Raw genomic sequence first — 9,053 nt, 5'->3', positions numbered from 1 at the left:
GATGCCAATCCAGCCTTGCCTTGAAGACCCCAAGGGCAGGGGAGAGCACCACCTCCCTTCGAAGCCCGTTCCAGATTCTGGCCACCCTGACTGATCTCCTTTCCCTTCTCAGCGAGTTCATATCATGTCCAGTTCATTGTACTTAAATGCCCTGAGATGTTTTCCTTGGGGAAAATTTTTCTGATTTCCTCTCTCTTTTGCCTAGCTTGTCCTCTCCAAACACATTTAGCAATCCCAGCATGCTCAGTTCTGGGGTATCTAAATCCCCTTTTCTCCTCCTTTGGTTATGACCCAGCAGAAGTTGACGGAAGTCTTACCAGCCACTCATGCTACAGCAGGTGGATAATGCATTTCCTCAACTCTTCCTGTAGTGACATGCACACTTGATGTAACCCAGGTACTCCTAGCAAGGGCTCACTGGAAGTTTCTGTCTGCATTCCTCCCTGCTATCTTCATCCTCGTACACCAGAGACTCTGGCTTTGCTGTGTTTACATTAAGACCTGTGCTCTCATGCTGGCTCTACCATTCTCAAAAGTTTTCCTCTTCTCTTTCTAAAATCCCTCTGCAGATCAGACACCCATCACTGTAATAAGAATAAGTGGGCCTAGGTGTAGGTACTAGCAAAAACCAGTTTTCATTTCCAGAGAATCTCTAATACAGGTGCTTGTTCAGGCTTGTGAGCTGGGTTCAGGTACGTATTAACATTTACTAGGGCAGTTTGCTTTTCAAGCTTTTTTCCTCCTCCATTTCCCCCCCAAAGGATTTTCTTAGGGAAGTGATCAAACGCCTTCTCTAGTTGAACAAAGTGGATGTAGACCATTTCTACATTATAATCTTTCACATGCTGTGAGATGTCTCCTTCTGCCTTCTTTTGTCCATCTCCATGAGCCCCAGGAACTGTATTGAACCCTGCAGTATTTGCCAGCCTGTGTACTCATTCCTCTCCTCGGATGATCCTCTGATTCAATGGCATGACTGCTTCAACTGGAAATACAGTTATAATTAAATCATCCTTTCCTGTGCTCTGGTGATGATTATAATTAGCTTCTTTCCCAGAAAAAAGAGTCTCATTTTCAGTCGCCTGTCATTGATGCTTTTCATTACCACAGGCCCACTCTTTAAACCTGCACTGAATATAACCTCATGTACACTCGTTTGCCTGGAATTACACTGATAAAACAAATGTTATCCATTCACAAGTGTGTCCAATGTCTCTTCTTTTTCGTACCTTGCAAACAGTAAAAGCTTTATCTTTCTGCTCCCTCCTATGTCATGGATCAGTGCATCTTTATGCCGACCCCTGATGACTGTCAGTTTAATGCCCTGTCTGTACCAGAGAGTGGCTGGGGCTTGGTTTCCTATGCCTATCCCCGCACCACCTGGGTGACAAGGATCATGGTCTCTTGAAGTCTTCTCCCTGTAGTGCCTTCTCTTTCATTCTAAATGCCTATGCTCTCTTGTCCATCAAGGATCTAACAGAAATGGTGAGTTTGTTGGATCTATTCCGCAAATCCCCGTTAGGTTATTCTGCATCCAGTACCCAGACACTAACTCTGTTTAACCACTGTCCGAAACAGGATATCCAGGTTCCACACCTGACTTAATCTGCAGTATCCAGCAAGGACAAGTGGATCTCTGGGTCTGTGATGATGAGGACTGTTGGGAAATCTCAGGATCTGTGGGGAAATCTCAGGATGATGAGGACCTGCTGCCAGGTGAGTTTTGTCCCCTCCACCTGATTCTGCTCTCAGTAAGTCTCCATGGCCAGCATGCTGGGAGGACCTGGAACGTGCAGACCTGCTCTGTGCTGACATTGCAGGGTGCTGACATTGCAGCATAACGTGCTGTATTCAGTGCGTCTAGACATGTGTTGTTCCCACTTGCTGAAATTCAGGGATGTGGAGACAAGCAACTGTTCCCTTCTACTGCTAATGACAGATGTCAGGACAATTAGGTTTTCTGTCTTGATATATTGGCCCAGATCTGGTTTCCCTGGGATACCGTGTTCTTCTATTTCCATCTTCACACAGCAATGTAAAAGTTCATTCCCCAGCCCAAGGTAGCCATACCTCTGTATACAGGCTCTCCCAGGGCATGATGGGATTTGTAGTCCCCCATGGAAACCAGAATGGTACGCAGAGACTCGAGCTGATGCTTTCCCTGGCTTCCTCTGGTCAGGTTGACCTGGAACCCAGGAAGTGTTTCATCATGGTCTCAGGTTGCATTAAAGGGCTCCACGGCATAGGTGGGATTCAGAAGCTTTTGTGTTGCGGGTGGAAGTGAATCCCCATCGCTTGCACCAGAATTGACCCCTTTCTGTTTCCTCTGTGGGGCCTTGAGTGTTACGAAGCTTAGATTCAGCACAGAGTCCAGATTCAGGTTTATGGCCAGGCCTTAAACCCAGTGCAGACTCCTGTATCATGGAGTCCACCTGGGACCCGTTGCAGAGGGAGACCTCCATGGACTCATTCCCTGCACCAGAACTTGCCATGGAAGCAGGCAGAGCCCTGCTCCTTTTAGAAGAGAGAGCTGCAGCTCTATGTCCTCCCCTCCTACTCTGCACACTAGAGTATGAAACCATTCAGGTACTGTCTTAACATACATGTCCCACATGTGCTTCTCCCAGCAGGGCCTGAGGTGATGGGTGCTGAGACCTGGCCCTGAAACTATTGAGAGTCCTCGTCTGAACTCCACTAAGTAGGGAACAGTAGCCCAACACAGGGACCTGCCCCTCCCTCACCTCCAGCACTTGGGGTTTTGGCAGGAAGACCTTGTTTTCTTGAGGGAACACAAGTGCCAAGGTCCAGGCCTGCTCAGGGGCCCATCTTAGCAGAAGGAATAGCAGTGTTTGCCCTTTGCGAACAGGGTGGGCACTAATCTAGTGTTTCTCTTCCCTATACAGAAGGTGCAGGAACACAAGTGCCAAGGTCCAGGCCTGCTCAGGGGCCCATCTTAGCAGAAGGAATAGCAGTGTTTGCCCTTTGCGAACAGGGTGGGCACTAATCTAGTGTTTCTCTTCCCTATACAGAAGGTGCATGGCAGCTGTGCAGAGCTAAGGAGCAGCCTCCTGGGGGAGGGCCTGCAGACCTGGAGCCAGCACGGACTTCCCTAGGGAGTTTGGGCAAGATGGACTCCCTGAGACCTGAGAAGAAGCCATGGCACAAGAGTCAGGGGAGGCCCCGAAAGCGGAAGGAGAACAGAGCGGTGAACCAGGTACAATATCCAGTTGAGCGTGAGAGTGGAGAAGGGACAGACAGATAGAGCCCTGGGTGCAGAGAACACTTTGTGGAGCTGAGAGACCTAAAGAGTCGCTGGAAAGATGCACTGCATCCCAGCCAAGGCATTGGGAAGGGCCTCGGGGGAAGCAGGAGCTCACTGCTAAGAACAAGTGCAGAGCTAACCTCTGCCTGAAAGTCAGGAAAATGTTTAAGTGCCCATCACTCACACCTGGCTCTTCACAAGATAAGGTACCATGTGTGGGAACAGCTTCACCTGCCTCTCCTCCGTGGCTGTTCACTCTCAGACCCATTCTGGAGAACTCCCCCACTGTTTCACCAAATGGGGATAAAGTTTTGTGCACAGACCTGGTCAAGTACCTACATGTGCAGAGGGGGAAACATCAGTACTGCTATGTGAAGTGTGGAGAGACCTTCATCCATTTCTTCTCCCTATCTCAGCACCAGTACTTCCACCTGGGCAGGAAGACACACCGCTGCACTGAGTGCAAGAAGAACTTCATCTGCCGGCAAGACCTGTCCCAGCACCAGTGTGTGCAGATGGGGGAGCAGCCACACCGCTGCACCAAGCGTGTGAAGAGGTTCAGGCATTCCTCCAACCTCGTCAGGCACTCGTGCATGCACACAAGGGAGAGGTCACATCAGTGCTCAGAGTGTGGGAAAAGCTTCACTCATTTCACCAGGTTGTCTCAGCACCAGCGTATTCACACAGGGGAGAATCCACATTGGTGCTTAGAGTGTAGGAAGAGCTTCACCCTGTCCTCCGACCTGGCCAAACACCGACTCATTCACATGGTGGAAAAGCCACATCAGTGCTCGGAGTGTGAGAAGAGCTTCGCTTACTCCTCCAGACTGGCTGAGCACCAGCGCATCCACACAGGGGAGAAGCCACATCACTGCTCTGAGTGTGGGAAGAGCTTCACTCGGTCCTCCAGGCTGGCCTGGCACCAGCGCATCCACAGAGGGGAAAAGCCACATCGATGTTTGGAGTGTGGAAAGAGCTTCACTTACTCCTCCAGACTTGCTGAGCATCAGCGTACCCACACAGGGGAGAAGCCACATCACTGCTCTGAGTGTGGGAAGAGCTTTACCTGCTCCTCCACGTTGGCGCAGCACCAGCTAATTCACACAGGGGAGAAGCCACATCGATGCTTGGAGTGTGGGAAAAACTTCACCTGGTCCTCCAGCCTGGCCCGGCACCAACTCATCCACACAGAAAAGAAGCCACATCAGTGCTCCGAGTGTGGGAAGAGCTTTACTCTCTCCTCCAGCCTGGCTCAGCACCAACGTATCCACACAGGGGAGAAGCCACATAGGTGCTCCCAGTGTGGGAAGAGCTTCAACCAGTCCTCCGACCTGGCCAAACATCGACTCATCCACATGGTGGAATGTATTGGTGCTTAGAGTGTGGGAAGAGCTTCACCCGATCCTCCAGCCTGGCTGAGCACCAGCGTACCCACACAGGGGAGAAGCCACATCAGTGTTCTGTGTGTGGGAAGAGCTTCACCCGATCCTCCAGCCTGGCTCAGCACCAGCGTATCCACACAGGGGTGAAGCCACACCCATGCTCAAAGTGTGGGAAGAGCTTCATTCACTCCTCCAGCCTGGCTCAGCACCAGCGTATCCACACAGGAGAAAAGCTACATGGATGCTCAGAGTGTGGGAAAAGCTTCACCTGCGTCTCCAGCTTGACCCAGCACCAGCTCATCCACACAGGGGAGAAGCCACATCAGTGCTCGGAGTGTGGGAAGAGCTTCACTCATTCCTCCCACCTGGCTCAGCACCAGCGCATCCACACAGGGGAGAAGCCACATCAGTGCTCGGAGTGCGGGAAGAGTTTCGCTCGTTCCTCCCACCTGGCTCAGCACCAACGCATCCACACAGGGGAGAAGCCACATCAGTGCTCAGAGTGCGGGAAGAGCTTCGCTCATTCCTCCAGCCTGGCTCAGCACCATGAAGCCACATCAGTGCTCGGAGTGTGGGAAGAGCTTCACTCATTCCTCCCACCTGGCTCAGCACCAGCGCATCCACACAGGGGAGAAGCCACATCAGTGCTCGGAGTGTGGGAAGAGCTTCACTCATTCCTCCCACCTGGCTCAGCACCAGCGCATCCACACAGGGGAGAAGCCACATCAGTGCTCGGAGTGTGGGAAGAGCTTCACTCATTCCTCCCACCTGGCTCAGCACCAGCGCATCCACACAGGGGAGAAGCCACATCAGTGCTCAGAGTGCGGAAAGAGCTTCACTCATTCCTCCAGCCTGGCTCGGCACCAGCGTATCCACACAGGGGAGAAGCCATATCAGTGCTCTGAGTGTGGGAAGAGCTTCACCCGATCCTCGCACCTGACCCAGCACCAGCGCATCCACACAGGGGAGAAGCCACATCAGTGCTCAGAGTGTGGGAAGTGCTTCCTCCACTCCTCCAAACTGGCCTTGCACCAGTGCATCCCTATCTAGGGGTGTCCATAATTCTGCCAACAATATAGGAAGGATTTGGGGATGTATACCTGCTCAGCACCCACCAGTGTCTGCATACAGGGAAGCAGTCTCATGCTGGTGCACTACAGCAACAATTGACCTTTCATTCAGCCTCAGCCTTTCATTCAGCTTCTAAGCAACCCTGACCTTGCCGTTTCTTCCCACCACATCATCCCTCTCCCAGGCCTGCATATCCCCATCGGAGTCTGCAAGAAGCTGCTTCTGCCACCCCATGAGCCCACTTTGGTGGATTTTGCTTTTCAGCCCCTCGTCGGAGCTTTGCACCACCAGGTGCCAGCTGCCCCCTCCTCTCCTTCATTGACTCAGAAAATTAGGGGTGGAAAGGACCTCCTGAAGTCATCTAGTCCAACTGCCTGCTCCAAGCAGGACCATCCCCAACTAAATTATCTCAGCCAAGGATGGAGATTGCACAACCTCTCTGGGTAACCTGTTCCAGTGTTTTAATCCCCTCTTAGTGAGAGAAGTTCTTCCTAACATTTAACCTAAATTTCTCTTCCTGCAGCCAAGACTACTGAGAAGACTCCAGCCAACAACCCTTCAAAAAGTCCAGCAAAGTCACCTCAAAGAAGTCCTTCCAAATCAATATGATTGCTATTTACAATATAAATACATTAATATAACTATACTACTCATCTATAATTGATTGAGTACAAAATTCTGGGTTATTTTTGGTGAAAATAGGGTATTGGGCCTTGGTTCTGGAACCAATCTCCCATTTATAACATTTTTTCCTATGGAAAAATCAGTTCCAAGTTGCAACATTTCGACTGAAGACACGGTTTTCAGGAACCAATTTTGTCTTTAGTCCTAGGACAGCCTGTACTACCATGTAGGGCAGTGATTGATTAGGTAGGTATTTAATATTAAAGAGTTGTAGAAATCTTAATTATGCAATTACATAGGGTGAAAAGAAAGCAAAATTCCTTTCATTCTTCCTTTCTTTCACAGAAAGCAGCGGCACAGTAGTACTCATGAGGCATCATAATGATTTCCAATTCGTATTTTTGACAAGTGAAAATGAGGATCTTGAGTTATTGGATAGTTTCATAGTAGGTAGGGTCAGAAGAGACCTGGGCAGATCATCAAGTCTCACCCCCTGCCGTGGCAGGAAAGAGTACTGGGGGCAAATGACCCCGGCAAGGGGTTCATCCAGCCTCCTCTTAAAGACCCCCAGGGTAGGAGCCAGCACCACTTCACTTGGAAGTTGGTTCCAGATCCTAGCCGCCCTGACTGTGAAGTAGCGCCTTCTGGACGAGGGACCATTGTTCTGGGCTTGATTGTGTTAATGACTGTTGTTGTTGTTGTTTGTTGTTACAACTGCGTAAATAAAAGCTTTGGTACTGCACAGTACAGTAGTGTGTGCTGCAGACACCCTTTGGTGCTGGTGGGATGGTGCATTGCAAGAGAGGATTGCAAGAGATGTGGGTGGGGAGGGTGATATGGGTGGATCACAGGTTTGTGGGTTTACAAAGGACCGATTCGAAGTGCAGAGGTAGGAAAGAAGTGCAGACAAGTGCTTCTGGCTGGGGCTGGGGCAGAGAATCTGTTGGGCGGGGGACGGGGCAATGAAAGTCTTTTCTCCTGCTTGGACCTTGGTGCTCCCCAAAGTCCACCAAGTGTCCCAGTGCTGTGAGCTTCCCCCTGATTTGAAGACTGAAAGAAATGGCTGGCTGCTGGGCAAAGCGACTTTGGATGCTCGCAAAGAAAGCCAACATTGCAGGGAGCCAGTGGGACACCCCACATCGGTGAGGGAGAAAGATTGTCTAGTGCTGACAGAAGTTTGTGGTGGGGGGGACTTGGTTTCAAAGAGATACTTGGCAAAAGGTTGGTGGTACCCTGGGTGGGCCCCCCCGAAAGTCCCACCCGTGCCCCAGTGGTGTGTGCTTGCCCCAACAGTGCCCTGAACCGATGAGCTGTCAGCAAAGAGTGGCCTTCAGAGGTAGGGGCCAGGGAGGCTGGGGCTGGGAGCCAAAGCTGTCCCCAGCCCTGTATGCTGGGAGGGCTCCTGGCTGGGGGGCTTGAAGGGGCTTCAGGGAGCACCTCAGTTTTCTGCACCTGTGAAAGGGGCGCAGGCAGGGGCAAAGGGTCTATGGGCTTCATGGGATGCCTCCATTTTCCCTACTTGTAAAATGGATGCAGCAGCCTTTGGGCTTTAGGGAGCACCTCAGTTTCCCCACCTGTGATAGGGGTACAGGCAGGGGCAAAGGGTCTAAGGACATCATGGGGAGCTTCAGTTTTCCTCACTTGTAAAATGATCGCAGGTGGGGACAATGGGGTTATGGGCTTCAGGAGATACCTTGGTTTTCTGCACCTGTGAAATGGATGCAAGCAGGGGCAAAGGTTATGTGGGCTACATGGGGCTCCTTGTTTTCCCCACATGTGAAGTGGGTGCAGGCAGGGGTAAAGGGGTTTGTGGGGTGCCTCAGTTTTCCCCAGTTGTCAAATGCACACAGGCAGGGGTAAAGGTTGCATGGACTTTCGGGAGCACCTCAGTTTCCCCACCCATGAAAGGGGTGCAGGCAGGGACAAAGTGTCTAAGGGCTTCATGCGGCACTTCGGTTTTCCCCACCTCTGAAATGGATGAAGACGGGGGCAATGGGTTTATGGGCTTCATGGGGCACCTTGGTTTTCCTGACATGTGAAATGGGTGCAGCCATGGACAAAGGGTCTCAGGGCAAGGGGCATCTGGCTTTGGGAAAGAGCAAGGTGGGGTCAGCACTGGGCTAGGCTGGATGGCCCGGGACCACCCGTAACCCTGCGTGCTGCGACGCTGTGGTGCATACCCCACATCTGGTGTCGGCTAGAGAGCCTCGACCTTCCCAGGCTGGCTGTGTAAGCAGGAGGCTGGGGACCCACTGGAGTCTGGGCCCTGCGGGCGAGTAGCTTCTTGACTGCTCGCCTGTTCCCCAGGGCAAGCACAGCTTCCCCCCTCGCGCCCCAGCATCGCCCCGTCTCCCGTGCCTCTTACCTACCGCCGAATGGCCTGAGACGTCTCTGGAGCCCGGCACTGTCACAGCGGGGAGCTCTCCCATCAGTAGCTCCTGCCAGTTGCTCAGAGGTGCCAGACGCTGGGCCCCAAATCAGAGTCTGTTTCTGCCCCCCGGATGGGTGACCTGCAGCCATCTCTGGGCTGGGGGAAATTTTATCTTGGGAAAATCGAGTGGACGCCCATCCCGATGGGATCTTCACGACACAAGCCTAAATGACAGGGGCCCCCACACCAGTGTCCCAGTGATGCGCGCTTGCCCCAACAGTGCCCTGCCCTGAAGTGGGGAGCTGCCAGCAAAGAGCAGGGTGTCTTGTCTCCTGCAGGGACC

General features: G+C 52.1%; 1 pseudogene; it reads left to right on the top strand.

Annotated features, from left to right (window-relative positions):
- LOC112547877 overlaps nt 1-6,123 on the top strand; it is a 29,117-nt pseudogene extending 22,994 nt beyond the window's left edge.
- Nucleotides 6,124-9,053: the final 2,930 nt, after the last annotated feature.

Source organism: Alligator sinensis, unplaced genomic scaffold, assembly GCF_000455745.1.
Source record: "Alligator sinensis unplaced genomic scaffold, ASM45574v1 scaffold1619_1, whole genome shotgun sequence".
NCBI classification, from domain to species: domain Eukaryota; kingdom Metazoa; phylum Chordata; order Crocodylia; family Alligatoridae; genus Alligator; species Alligator sinensis.
Note: the sequence above shows the minus strand (reverse complement) of the source record. Positions and strands in the feature narration are given on the sequence as shown.